The sequence below is a fragment of the Capricornis sumatraensis genome, chromosome 6 (genome assembly GCF_032405125.1).
Source record: "Capricornis sumatraensis isolate serow.1 chromosome 6, serow.2, whole genome shotgun sequence".
Lineage (NCBI taxonomy): Eukaryota > Metazoa > Chordata > Mammalia > Artiodactyla > Bovidae > Capricornis > Capricornis sumatraensis.
The window spans coordinates 54,221,373-54,235,523 of record NC_091074.1 but is presented as its reverse complement, the minus strand read 5'-3'; positions in this window follow the sequence as shown (position 1 = coordinate 54,235,523).

Here is a 14,151-nt window from a genome sequence, read left to right as displayed (position 1 = left end):
TTGGACCACAAAGAAGGCTGAGCCCTGAAAAACTGATGCTTTTGAACTGTGGTGTTGGAGAAGACTCTTGAGAGCCCCTTGGACTGCAAGATCAAATCAGTCAATCCTGAATATTCATTGGAAGGGCTGATGCTGAAGCTGAAGTTCCAATACTTTGGCCACCTGATGAGAAGAGCCAACTCATTAGAAAGGACCCTGAAGGTGCGAAAAACTGAAGGCAGGAGGAGAAGAGATTGACAAGAGGTGGAGATGGTTGGATGGAATCACCAACTCAATGGACATAAGTTTGAGCAAGCTCGGGGAGATAGTAAAGGACAGGGAAGCCTGGGGTGCTGCAGTCCATGGCGTTGCAAAGAGTCGGACACTACTGAACAACTGAACAAAAACAACTCTGAAAATTAAAATATGCATATTCTCCCTGTTCCCAAAACACATAGAGCTTCTCTCTCTCTCATAAACACACACACACACACACACACACACACACCCCTTCCTCAGTCTTAATGCCTCATATCCCACTCTGTCAGTTCATGGGTAGTATGACAGACTCTCCTAAGATCACAGAAATGATCATGTAGCAGAGAAATAGCTGTCAGATATAATGATACAAAATCTGACCTGAGCTAATATAGAGCATAAAGCCAAGATGTGCCTTATTAACTGCTGGTTTCTGGCAATGTCTCACATAGAAAACAAACCATACGAAAATGCTGTTACACACCTAACATGAGGTTTAGAGCGTCAGATTTGGAGTCAGGTAGAATTTGTTTTGTGTACTTGCCATACTACTGACCAGCTATGCACTATTCAAGCTCTCTGGACCTCAGTTTCCACATCCTCTTGATTAGAGAGATAATATTAGCCTCATGGTAGTGTTGCTGCATCAGGCACTCTATAGGTACAAGATAGCCCTGGTGCCCTGCCAGTAAAGGACAAGGAGAATCCTTAGGCATTCTTGGGAACCAAAGAGTTTTTCTTCTCTCTTTTCAGGGTTTTTCTAGGCCAGGTTTTCCTTTCCCATAATTAGGCCTAAAGAACTGCCCCAAGCAAGAAATAGAAAGTCAGTACTCAGGAATCTTCAAAAAAGAAGATCAAGAAACCTATGCATGAGAAAATTTCAACTCAAACCTATCTACAATGTAGAGCATCTTTCCATTTTCTCTCCTTCCTTTCCCTTTTCTTCTTTCTCTTCCTTCTTTCCTCTTTTCTTCCTTCTGGCTTTGAAAAGAATTAGAATAAGGAATATTTCACATTTGTCTACTAAAACAAAACAAAAACCCTGTTCAGCTGTTCCTTATTCAATCTAGATTTGCAGACTTGACAAGGCTCATAAAGCATGAGCTTAAATAAATTCTTATTCTCACCTTCACCCCTGTCCTCTGCCCAGGCTAATTACTTCCATGACCCCTTCTCCCTTAGAGAGAAAGTAAGGATCATTCAGAAGATGTCACCTGGATGCTTCTAGTGGTTAAGTCAGCCCCGCCTGGCTTAGTGAAGACACACTCGTGTAAGTGACTCATGATTTATCTTGGGAGGAGTAGGTGTGCATGTCTCCAGCCCTGTATAATCTTCACTTCAATCTTGCAAGCAGCTATCACTTTACTTTCTCTCTGGATGAGGGATCTGTGATCAAGAGGGATGGAATGACTTTCCCAAAGCCCTTTATCTATCTGACTTCAGAATGCTGTGCAGCCTCAGTGTTCTTAGCAAGGATAATTTATATTATGTCATTCCTCTGCTTGAATCTTTTCAATGGTTTCACATCACACTTTCAGTAAAATCCTGACTCCTTCTCGCAATGTGCAGAACCTACCATGATTTGGCCCCTGACTTCTTCAAACTAGCCAGTCACTGGCAATCAAGAAGGCTGACATAATTTTGCTAATAGGATGAAGTCTGGTAAACATTATATCAAGTAATAAAGTATAGAGTTTAGGATTTTTTTTTTTTTTGCAGTGCAAAAATCAGTTGTCTCTACATTCTTGCTATCTGTCAGAATCATTTACATTGCAACCAGTTTTCTACAAAAGAACATCTATCCTTATCAAATTGTACAATATCCAGCAATCAAAAGACAACCAAAAGTATTTCTTCTATGTAACCAGCTAATCCCCAAAGCATCAACTATACAGTGCCTAGCACCCCACTGAAAGGACATTCAATAATCTTTTTTGCATATTTCCAAGTCTTGGATAAGTTTCCCTGACAATAACTTTGCTGTACCTTGGCTTTCCATATAGCTGGGAGAAGATTAGTGTCAGAATCTGCTTTCATGCCCAGAGTCAAATAAAATCCCTGAGTTGGAAGTGGTTCAGGGTAAAAAGAGAGGATTGCAGGTTCTGCTGATTTGGCCAGAGATGGCATTTTCTAAGTTCATGGCTCTGAATAATGCTTGGAAGATGACAAGCATTTAATAAACTTTTGTCAAATAGATAAATGAAGGAACAGAGAGTAGAGGGAAACAAACTGGGGTTTGAATACAATTTCTGTCATTTGCTGACAGGGTAATCCCAGCTAAGGGTTTACCCCCAGCTAAGGGATGGTCCCACCATCCCACCTGGTGGCCCAGATGGTAAAGAATCTACCTGCAATGCAGGAGACCTGGGTTCAATCCCTGGGTTGGGAAGATCCCTTGGAGAAGGGAATGGCAATCCACTCTTGACTGAAGAATTCATGGACAGAGGAGCCTGGTGGGGTACAGTTCACAGGATCACAAAGAGTCAGACACGACTGAACAACTAACACACACATACAAACACAACCCCGGCAAACTTAATTTTCAGAGTCTCAGCTTCCACACTTGGAAGATGGAGATAAATAAGGCCTACCTGACAGGATTTTGCGAAGATTCAAAATAGTGTTTATGAAACACCGCACATGCTGTCTGACATATTGCAGGCCTTCAATGCACAATAGTTATGGGTTTACATGTAGGGGATACTTACTCTACATGTAGGCAACTAGCTATCTCCTGTAAAAATCTTATGGTGAATTTTCAACCATAAATTCTTCTTTGTTGTTATCCAAATAATCAAAATCATAACCAAAAACAGGAAACCAAATCAGCAAATACTTGGAAACAAAATAACTGAACTAAATTTTTAACCTAAACTCAACCTAGAACTTTTTTTTTTTAACTAAAAAGTATGGAGAATGTAAAATATATACAAAATTAGGCATCACCAGTTCCACCAATCTCAACCCATTGCCAGTTCCTTCCCACCCATTCTCTCCTTCCACAATATTTTGGCAAATCCTAGACATAGGAGAAGAAATACTTTTCTTCTGCCATCTTAGGTTCAGTGTCGGGGAAGCCTGTAAGTTAAACTTAAAAGACAAAAGGCAGATAGACAGGAGAGAAGGCATATAAATCTATTAGTTTTTAAATTTACTTGCACATAGAACATCACAGAAGGAAGTGAATGCCCAAAGGAGTGATGAGATTTGAGGCACTGCTTTGAGGCAGATAAGGGATTTCAGCAACTCAAATGCATTCAGCTGAAAATAATTCTTATGCTAAAGTGACACACTTTGAGATGGCATATCCTGATCCCCTTCAGCATCATACCACTTCATTGATAGATGAAATTAGCTGTTTGTTTTTTTTTTTAAGTTCTGTATGTAAAAGAAATGCTAGGGGGATACAAACGCTCAAAAGAATTGGAGGGGAGGCACACTCGGAAGGTACACTCCTATGTTGGACAATGCAGTTCATGGTAAATGACGGGTTTCAGAACACTCAACCCTGGAATATAGCACCTTGACTGAAGGAGGTCGAGAAAACAGTAGAAGCAAGTTGTTCTCTATGACTTCCTACCCTTCTCCCCTAAAGCAGGTCATAAGACCATCATGCGAGAGGTGCCCTCTCTACTACCAGAGGAAGGAAGCATTCTGATCTCCAAGACAGGGCACGGAGAGGAATCTGAATGAACAGGCCTTGCTGAGTTTCCCTCAGCTTACTACACCTATCTGATAGTCCTTAACTTACCCGTTCCTTCTCAAAATGTGCACTCATCATCAAACCTAGCATGAAAATACTCCGGTTTAATGGTTCTTTCAGATCATTTCCTTAATGAAAGCTCCTAATCACATAAAAAGTATAATAAATAAACTTGTATGCTTTCCCTCTGTTCTGGTTTCTGTTAATCTTTGTCAATTTAACATTCAGACTCAGCCAGGAAACTTAAGAAGGAGGAGGAAAACGTTTTCCTCCCTTACATAATCCTGGGATTTCACTGAGGCTTAATTTATATAAAGCTCAGGCAGTAAATTAAGCATATTTTCTGATCACTTAACTGGAAGCTAGATCTCTGTCTGACAGGCCACTTTGATCTTTCTCCTCATTCTTCCTTAAGGTTGACATCTTCCAGAAACTATAATCTGAGTCACTAAATGCTGAGTCCTCCACAGGATGTGTATTTGGGAGTTTTCCTAGTCCAGCACCCAGAGTGAGTGAAATGTGAATTCAGCTGAAGAGAAGCTAAGGATCACTCTAATGTTATTCCTAAGGAAACTTTTGTCTCAGAGTGGTAGCTGCTTTAGAGATAACTGAAAGATCAGAGAAGTGAAATCCTAGGTGGAGTGGCATAGCGAGAGCTCTTCAGGAAATTTTTGGAGCAGGGGCTGTTAAGAGGTGCTGACCCCAAATCTAGGAGTATGGAGAAGGTGGGTCACGCTTAAGGTAATCCTAAAGAGTAAAGATTTAGATAGTGTAAGAGGCAAATGCAAACTGAAAATAAGAGGCCTAATTCTCCCTTGGTGAACATCAGGGAAGAGACTTTCCTCCCTCCCCTCTGCTTTCTTTCACAATTTCTTTCTCTATCCTTCTCAGAGGAATGTAATACTTCTTAATGACTCTAAATGCCAGTCTCACAACTCAAAAATTTCATCAAGACTCAGCAGCCATTTCTTTGGAATGTAATCCTTAAGAAAAATAAGGCTCATCCCCCAGTGTCCTGGGAGGAGATGGGTCTAACCTATCTAGTGTAATTGCCACTCAGTTACAGAAAAGAGGGAGACTGCCCTCTGCCTTTGCAATCCCTTCAGTGGGTTGCCTGTGGTGCTCATCACATTCTGGTTTAATGCTTTTTCAACATTAAAATTGTCTCCTTCTCTTATACCTTTGTGGCAAGATTTTTTGGATTGAGAGATTTTGCTTTTAATTATGTTTTCCCAATGACTGCTTGAAACCCAAAGATAGGGAAGAACAGGGGGACTGAGCGCTTTCCTAAAAGCCAGGGAAATGGAAAACATTAGCTCAGATTTTGACTGGAAAGTAAAAACAAACCAGAAGACACACTGTGTTTTCCTGTATTTGAGGAAAACACAGCATGGTAGCTGAAGTCACATATTTTGGTCTTAGATACCCTTCGGTTTAGGATCTAATTTTACCAGTTACTAGTTGGGCAAGGTACCTTCTCTGAATCCCAATTTTCCTCTGTAAAACTGGCATAACTAGCAGAGCACCTGTGAAAGAGAGATTTCATGAGGGTAAGATAATGCAATCAGAATACTTAGTCCATGTCTCCTACAAGGAGTGAGCTCCATAATTCTTAATTATTCATAATGTATAATTATAATAACTTCTAGGTTTGTTATAAAAATCTGAATTACGCTTAAATGAGTGGTGAACTATCTCTGGAAACTAATGGGTTTTGAACTGTAACCCAATGATTGGCCATGTTTCCAAGGTGACCTAGCCCTGCAATAAATTGCGCAGGCTCATAATAGACATGGCAGAAGAGACTTAGGACAGATACAGTGGTTACGGACTGGGATTTTCAGAGAAGCACTTTGGGAGATTTTTTAAAAAACTGATTGATTCCCCAGATAGGAGAAGTAGAAAAATATCTATGTGTTTTAAAATCTGCACCCCAAAAAGGTCAGTTTGCAGGTGACAATAGACTTAGGTTTGTCACATACCTGTGGAGTAGGAGGAAACATTTTTCCTTCTGCCCTTTTACTTTTTTGACTGGGACCCCTCTTATCAAAGAGAGATTAACAAGACAAAAACAAACAAGCTTATTAACATGTATCTTTCTCATATTACATGGGAGAAACTCAGGGGTGAGTAAATTCAAAGAGGTGGCTAGAACTTGAGCTTAGATACATCTTCAGCTAAAACAAAGTAAGAATGGTAGAGGGGAGGCCAATTATGGGAAAATGATCAGAAAAGTACAGTAAACAAGGGTAAGATTTGTCATGCAGATGCAAACGCCTTCTCCATTAGTTAGAGTCTTTAGTCAACCTTTCTTTTCCTGGTACCCAGAAAGAGACACCCCTACAAATGGTAGTTTCCTTTATAAATGTAAGTTTCCCTCACCAAAGGGTAACTTCTACTTTGTTTTCAGAGCTTTTCCTTTGTCTGCTGTGTCTCAAGAAAATCCTTATGCCAAAGAGTCCATTAAGCTGGCATATTCTGGGCTCCCACAGTTATAGTTTGGGGTGGTGTATTCTGGCCTCCTAGACCTACTTTTCCATGGTCATCTGACAGACGGCAGGAGTACTTTGACTTCAGACTCTGGTGTGGTGAGCACCACTCACCTCCAGGCTATCTGCATAAGTAAGTATGAATCCCTGATTGTGAGTGGTTCCCCTCTAGGAGTGTATGTCTGGCTTGGCAGAAGACACTTCAGTGTCATTCTCAAATATAATTGGCCTTCCTATCACTCCTGAAATGATTTTTAAAAGAACATAAAATAGACATTATGTCTTGGAGCTCTCTCCTAAGCTCCAAAGTCAGTATTGGAATATGTTGACTATGGAGCCATAAAAACCTCTTTGGGAAGTCAGAATATCTGATGAAAATGCTCAGAACATTTGTCAGAGTTCCCAAAAGCTGATGAAAAAAAAGTCATGCTCTGATGGGTTTCTCCATAGTCAAGGAGCCCCCTCACAAAGCTGGCTCTATGAGAAAGCCATAGCTCTGGGACCGGGCCTGCCAGGCTGACTTACAGGTCCACAAATGAGCAAGTCCCAAGCCCAAGCCCAGATGGAAAACTGGACTGTGCTAGGGGAAAACTCTGGGAGGAAGAAAAAGGCACCTCATTAAACTGCATGCCTGCCTGCCACAGAAAACACTGACAGATTTAGAGATAGGGTGGTAGTATAATTCTCAGATCCAGAAATACTGATTTCAAGGGAATTCACCAGAGAAATGCGCTTCAAAGTTGGACTCTGATCCTCCACTCCCAATAATTCTGCAGGAAACATATGTGCACAGATGCCACACACATCTGTTCTAAACTAAATTAACATGTTCAAGCGGGTAATGAAAATTTAAGGTCTCAAAAAACATCAGCAGTGGATAGGAGAGATATTCAAAGGGTAATTTTTAACACCTGGGCTTGGAATTCTGAACCTCAGGCTAAAAGATCTGACCCAGTTCTCACTATACAGCTCAATCTGTGTTGAACTATGAGTCTTAATCACATTCAATTTGATAATCAATAGATACAATTTATTCTATGTCAGCTTGGCCACAGACTCAAAAACAATAACCATTATTTCAGTCATGTTTGATGCAACTGATAAAAACACTTCATTTAAAAATACATTTGTAGAGCCTATAAATACCCTCCATAACACTGAATTTAAAAATATTTTATAGTTGATGGCAAAATTTACTAACTACAACCTACAGCTATTATACTTGTGACATGGTTTTTTCCAACAAAATATAAATAGGCAAATTCCAGTGAGCACTGTGACTTTTTTTTACATTCTGGATGGTACATAACCACCATGTTACTTCTTGTTTCTCATTATTCGCTGTGTTTTCTGATGGATATAATGATGTGAGCCCACAGAGCACAAAACTCTGTTAAAGGTACCAAGGCTTTGTAAACTCTTTCAAAAGGCAACACAGAGCCTCTCACTAAAGCATGAGTAGTAACACATCAATAACAGAAAGAATGTTGCTGCTAGCATTTAAGTTGCTATTCAAGGGTACTAGTACCACTCAAATCCTCCTCTCACCCCGCTTTCTTTTAATCATATTGATGTCCTTCTTTTATTTTATGAAACAGACTTTCCACTGGATAGTTTCATCAATCATCCCCTAGGCTTTTAATCTTTCAAAACTTATTTTGAACTTCTGAGTGGTGAGTTTTGCTCTCATGGCTCTTATAAAGACCAATGAAACAATAAAGGACAGAAATGGTCTGAACCTAACAGAAGCAGAAGATATGAAGAAGAGGTGGCAAGAATACACAGAAGAACTGTACAAAAAAGATCTTCATGACCCAGATAATCATGACGGTATGATCACTCACCTAGAGCCAGACATCCTGGAATGTGAAGTCAAGTGGGACTTAGAAAGCATCACTACAAACAAAGCTAGTGGAGGTGATGGAATTCCAGTTGAGCTATTTCAAATCCTAAAAAATGATGCTGTGGAAGTGCTGCACTCAATATGCCAGCAAATTTGGAAAACTCAGAAGTGGCCATGGGACTGGAAAAGGTCAGTTTTCATTTCAGTCCCAAAGAAAGGCAATGCCAAAGAATGCTCAAACTACCACACTTCTCCAAACCAAGCTTTAGCAATAGATGAACCGTGAACTTCCATATGTTCAAGCTGGTTTTAGAAAAGGCAGAGGAACCAGAGATCAAGTTGCCAACATCCGCTGGATCATCAAAAGAGCAAGAGAGTTCCAGAAAAACATCTATTTCTGCTTTATTGACTATGCCAAAGCCTTGACTGTGTGGATCACAAAAAACTGTGGAAAATTCTGAAAGAGATGGGAATACCAGACCACCTCACCTACCTCTTGAGAAATCTGTATACAGGTCAGGAAGCAACAGTTAGAACTGGACATGGAACAACAGACTGGTTTCAAATAGGAAAAGGAGTACATCAAGGCTGTATATTGTCACCCTGCTTATTTAACTTATATGCAGAGTACGTCATGAGAAACACTGGGCTGGATGAAGTACAAGCTGGAATCCAGATTGCTGGGAGAAATATCAATAACTTCGGATATGCAGATGACACCACCTTAAGGCAAAAAGTTAAGAAGAACTAAAGAGCCTCTTGATGCAAGTGAAAGAGAAGAGGGAAAAAGTTGGCTTAAAGCTCAACATTCAGAAAACAAAGATCATGGCATCTGGTCCCATCACTTCATGGGAAATAGATGGGGAAACAGTGGAAACAGTGACAGACTTTATTTTGGGGAGCTCCAAAATCACTGCAGATGGTGATTGCAGCCATGAAATTGAAAGACACTTACTCCTTGGAAGGGAAGTTATGACCAACCTAGACAGCATATTAAAAAGCAGAGACATTACTTTGCCAACAAAGGTACATCTAGTCAAGGCTATGATTTTTCCAGTAGTCATGTATGGATGTGAGAGTTGGACTGTAAGGAAAGCTGAGCACCAAAGAATTGATGCTTTTGAACTGTGGTGTTGGAGAAGACTCTTGAAAGCCTTTAGGACCACAAGGAGATCCAATGAGTCCATCCTAAAGAAGATCAGTCCTGGGTGTTCATTGGAAGGACTGATGCTGAAGCTGAAACTGCAATATTTTGGCCACCTGATGCAAAGAACTGACTCATTTGAAAAGACCCTGATGCTGGGAAAGATTGAGGGCAGGAGAAGGGGACAACAGAGGATGAGATGGTTGGATGGCATCACTGACTCAATGGACATGAGCTTGGGTAAACTGGAGTTGGTGATGGACAGGTAGGCCTGACGTGCTGCAGTCCATGGGGTCACAAAGAGTCGGAAAGCTGAGTGACTGAACTGAACTGAATGAAACTTCAAAAATGTGTACCTCTCATTCTATTCATTTGGAGCCACATGACCTCTTCACTGTTTAATAATAAGCATTTAAAACTGTTACTTTATATTAATGTATTTCAAATGCCAGGAAAATGGTAGACATACTTAAGAAGAATAACTAAAGCAATAAATCAGTGTTATACCAACATCCTTAAAGGTCTAGAGTCATATGCTTACCGTTTATAAATTTAATTGAATCCTGAGTGATTATGACTATCAAGTTTGAGGAGATTCCAGGTAAAGAGGTGGAGAAGGCAATGGCACCCCACTCCAGTACTCTTGCCTGGAAAATCCCATGGACGGGGGAGCCTGATCGGCTGCAGTCCATGGGGTCGCTAAAGAGTCAGACACGACTGAGCGAGTTCACTTTCACTTTTCACTTTCACGCATTGGAGAAGGAAATGGCAACCCACTCCAGGGTTCTTGCCCGGAGAATCCCAGGGACGAGGGAGCCTGGTGGGCTGCCATCTGTGGGGTTGCACAGAGTCGGACACGACTGAAGTGACTTCGCAGCAGCAGCAGGTAAAGGGGAAAACTTGAGACAGAATTAGGAGACAGGAATATGCAAGGTGTTTGAGGAATAGAAAAGTACTCAGTTTGGCTAAATCAGACAGTAGAGCAAGAGATAAGGCTGAAAGAAAACACTCAGAATGTAAATCAAGGGTTGAAGACCAGACTGAGGTATCTATGCATGATTCAGAGGGCAATACGGGCATGCTGAATATTTTTCAGCAAGGATCTTGTTTGATTCAAGCCAGGCTTTAGAAAGATTAACAGAGCAGTGACTTGCAGAACAGAATGGGAGAGTTAGGGGAGGGCAGGGAAATGGAGCCAGGACTGGAATCACGGGGCCCCATTAAAGTCATTACAACACTTCTACTTGGATGGCTCCAGGCATCTCAAACCTAAGATTGCCAAGACAGGAGTCTTCATATTTTTCCAAAACATCCTCCTCCCTTAATCTGCCCCATCTCAATAAATGGCACCACCACTGACCTAGTCCTTCCAGTCAGAAACTGGATGTCACGTTCGATTCTCCCCTACTCCTGTCCCCACATTTTATTCAACGACAGCATGACCCCAAAAGAATGTCCTTTATCCAACCACTTATCTCCATTTTCCCTGCCCAAACTCCAGTCTGGGTTTATGCATCATACACCTCCACCAGGACAGCTAAAACAGCCTCCTTAGTGGTGACCCTTTGCTCATATTCTCCAAATGGCACTCCAGAGAGTTCTGCACAAAGTGTAAATCAGATCATATCACCTCTCAGTTTATAACCCTAAAATGGTTGTCTGTTGCATTAAAAATGATATACAAAATTTACCTTAGCCTCTGTGGTCATGTATGGATGTGAGAGTTGGACTGTGAAGAAGGCTGAGTGCCGAAGAATTGATGCTTTTGAACTGTGGTGTTGGAGAAGACTCTTGAGAGTCCCTTGGACGGCAAGGAGATCCAACCAGTCCATTCTGAAGGAGATCAACCCTGGGATTTCTTTGGAAGGAATGATGCTATAGCTGAAGCTCCAGTACTTTGGCCACCTCATGCGAAGAGTTGACTCATTGGAAAAGACTTTGATGCTGGGAGGGATTGGGGGCAGGAGGAGAAGGGGACAACCGAGGATGAGATGGCTGGATGGCATCACGGATTCGATGGACGTGAGTCTGAGTGAACTCCGGGAGATGGTGATGGACAGGGAGGCCTGGCGTGCTGTGATTCATGGGGTTGCAAAGAGTTGGACACGACTGAGCGACTGAACTGAAATGAACTGAACTGAACTGAAAAGGCCTTACCAGAGAAGGCAATGGCACCCCACTCCAGTACTCTTGCCTGGGAAATCCTGTGGACGGGGTGGCCTGGTAGGCTACAGTTCATGGGGTCGCACAGAGTCAGACACGACTGATGCAACTTAGCAGCAGCGAAAGGCCTTACGTATTCTGCTCTCTGCTTAACCTTCAGATTTCATTTCTGTCCCTCTTATTTATGATTCTTTAACCTTCCCTCAGCCACTTGAACATATCAGGCTTATTCTCACCTCAGAGTCCTTTTAGTCTCTGGGAAGTTTTAGTCTCAGTAGTATAACTGAAAACAAAAGCCAGAGGAATAGCAACTAGAACTCATATTTTCATTGTGAGTTTTTACAGAGCAAGGATGATATATCACTCGTGAAATCTATTCATAGATTTTCAACAGCTATTGTATTGATTTTTGGTTTGTGGTTATAGCAGCTATTGTAGAAATGGACTGTAATAAAGAGGGTCATCTTGTAGAGAGCTCCCAAACAAAAGACTCTGCTCGCTTGCTGCTTCCCCTTGACCCTCAGGAGTGACATTTGGTTGACCCAAACCAGAGTATCAAAGGTGATAGAATGGAGAGAAGGGGTGGAATCTCCTCTCTAAAACCTACTCTGAGGTCTCATGGACTGCTCCTACCCCACCTCCAACACTTCCCTCCACCATGTCAGTTTCTCTCTAGAACCCCTGGTTTATTCAGATACGCAAAGCTTCTTCTACTTCATGTTATGGTAAACAAATATTTTCCTTGAACATATAAACATCTCCCTTTTCCTGCTATGTATCTTATCCCAATGACAGTCCCAAACAAACCCATCCTTAATATTTTAAAATATATATATCCCAAACATTTTCTATGCATATATGCATCACTGAGTTTTAAAAGTCATCTCAAAATTCTGTGGCTGAAAAAAAATCTTTTTTTTTTTCAACTCAGGGGTCCTATAGGTTGGAACTCTAGATAGGGAATAATGAGGATGACTTGTCCTATTCTGCAGTGTTCTGAGCTCAGCTGGTTATTCAGGAAAACTCTCTGACTTGATGCTGGAGACTGAAACCAACTGAAGATTTGGTCACTCATACTCTGGAGCCTGAGATGACTCAAAAATTAGGACTGACGACTGGAGTGTTCTGTTTGCTGAAGAAAAATCTAGACTAACACAATAGGAACAAAGGTGGGGACTGTACCCAGGCTGAAGGAAAAGCATCCACATACCAAGTTTCCCTGGTGGGAGGGAGCACAACACATTAGAGGTAATGAGAGGAAGTCTGTGAGGCTACACACACACACACACACACACACACACACATACACACACACACACATGCACACACACACACACACACACGCACACACACACATACACACACACACACACAGCAAGAGTGAGAAAGAAGTCTTTTGTGAGGGGACAGACCCCACATGGCCTTACAGCTCAGTTTTAAATTTGCATTTTACCTTAAGAGCAATGAGGACCCAGTTAAAGTCTTAAGCAAGAAGGTGAGCACTGGAGGTTAGACTCCAGTATCTTTTGGGCGGGGACACAAGTCATTCCATAACACATGCTAACAGCATTCCACTGTTGCTGGTCCCTAGGTGCTCCACCACTGCGTGTAGGTTACCTTGAGCTTTCTCACGCCACTATAGGATCTTCATGAAAGTCTCTTAGGTAAAACACTACAAGTTTGCCAGGGTTGCTTTGGGACCCTGACCCATAAATCCCCTGTGAGAGCTATTTAATAAATAAAATGGAATGGACTTGGTGATGGGCTGCATTTGTAGGGAGTGGAAATAAGAGAATGAGAAATTAGTTCCCAAGTTTCTGTCTTGTTGTTTATTGATGAGTGCAGTGCTTTTCACTGAGATCAGGCGTGCATAGAAGGACCACTGCACAGGAGACTAAGACATATTTTGAGACACATGAAGAATGTATAACACACACACACACATATAAAATCTGAATGTCTGTGCATGACAGAGCTTATATCCTCTGGACATTAAAAGTCAGCATGAATTCAAATTCTGGTACTGCCACTTATTAGTTGAGCCATCTAAGACCTTATTGTGTTCGTTTTTATCTGTAAAATAAACATCATAATATCTGTGTCATAGTGCTGCTGTTAGGATTGATGAGAAGAGTCAATATAAAGCAATTAGCAAAATGTCTGACATTTAGTAAAAGCAATAAATGTTAGTATTAGCCAGTATTACTTTTACACACTTAATTTCCATCTGGAGAAAGTATCACCAACAATAAAGGGTTTGAAATGATCCACCTGAATGTGGTCTAATTCCTATTTTCCACTGAAAATTTAAAACAATTTTAAATGAGGTACAGGACTGGAAAAAATAAATCTTGCTAGCAGGCTTGTACTTCTAAAGCTTTCTCTTTTCTATTTCATTTTGAACTCAGTAAGCCTATTTAAAAGAGTTACTAACATTGATGCTGGATATCAGTTGGAGATTTGGATAAATTTCAAAGCAATGTAGATACTTTAGGATGTCAAGGGGGCTTTGGAAACTTATGTAGCCTGACCTCTAATTTTTGGATGAGGAAATTAAGATCTGAGAGGTTAA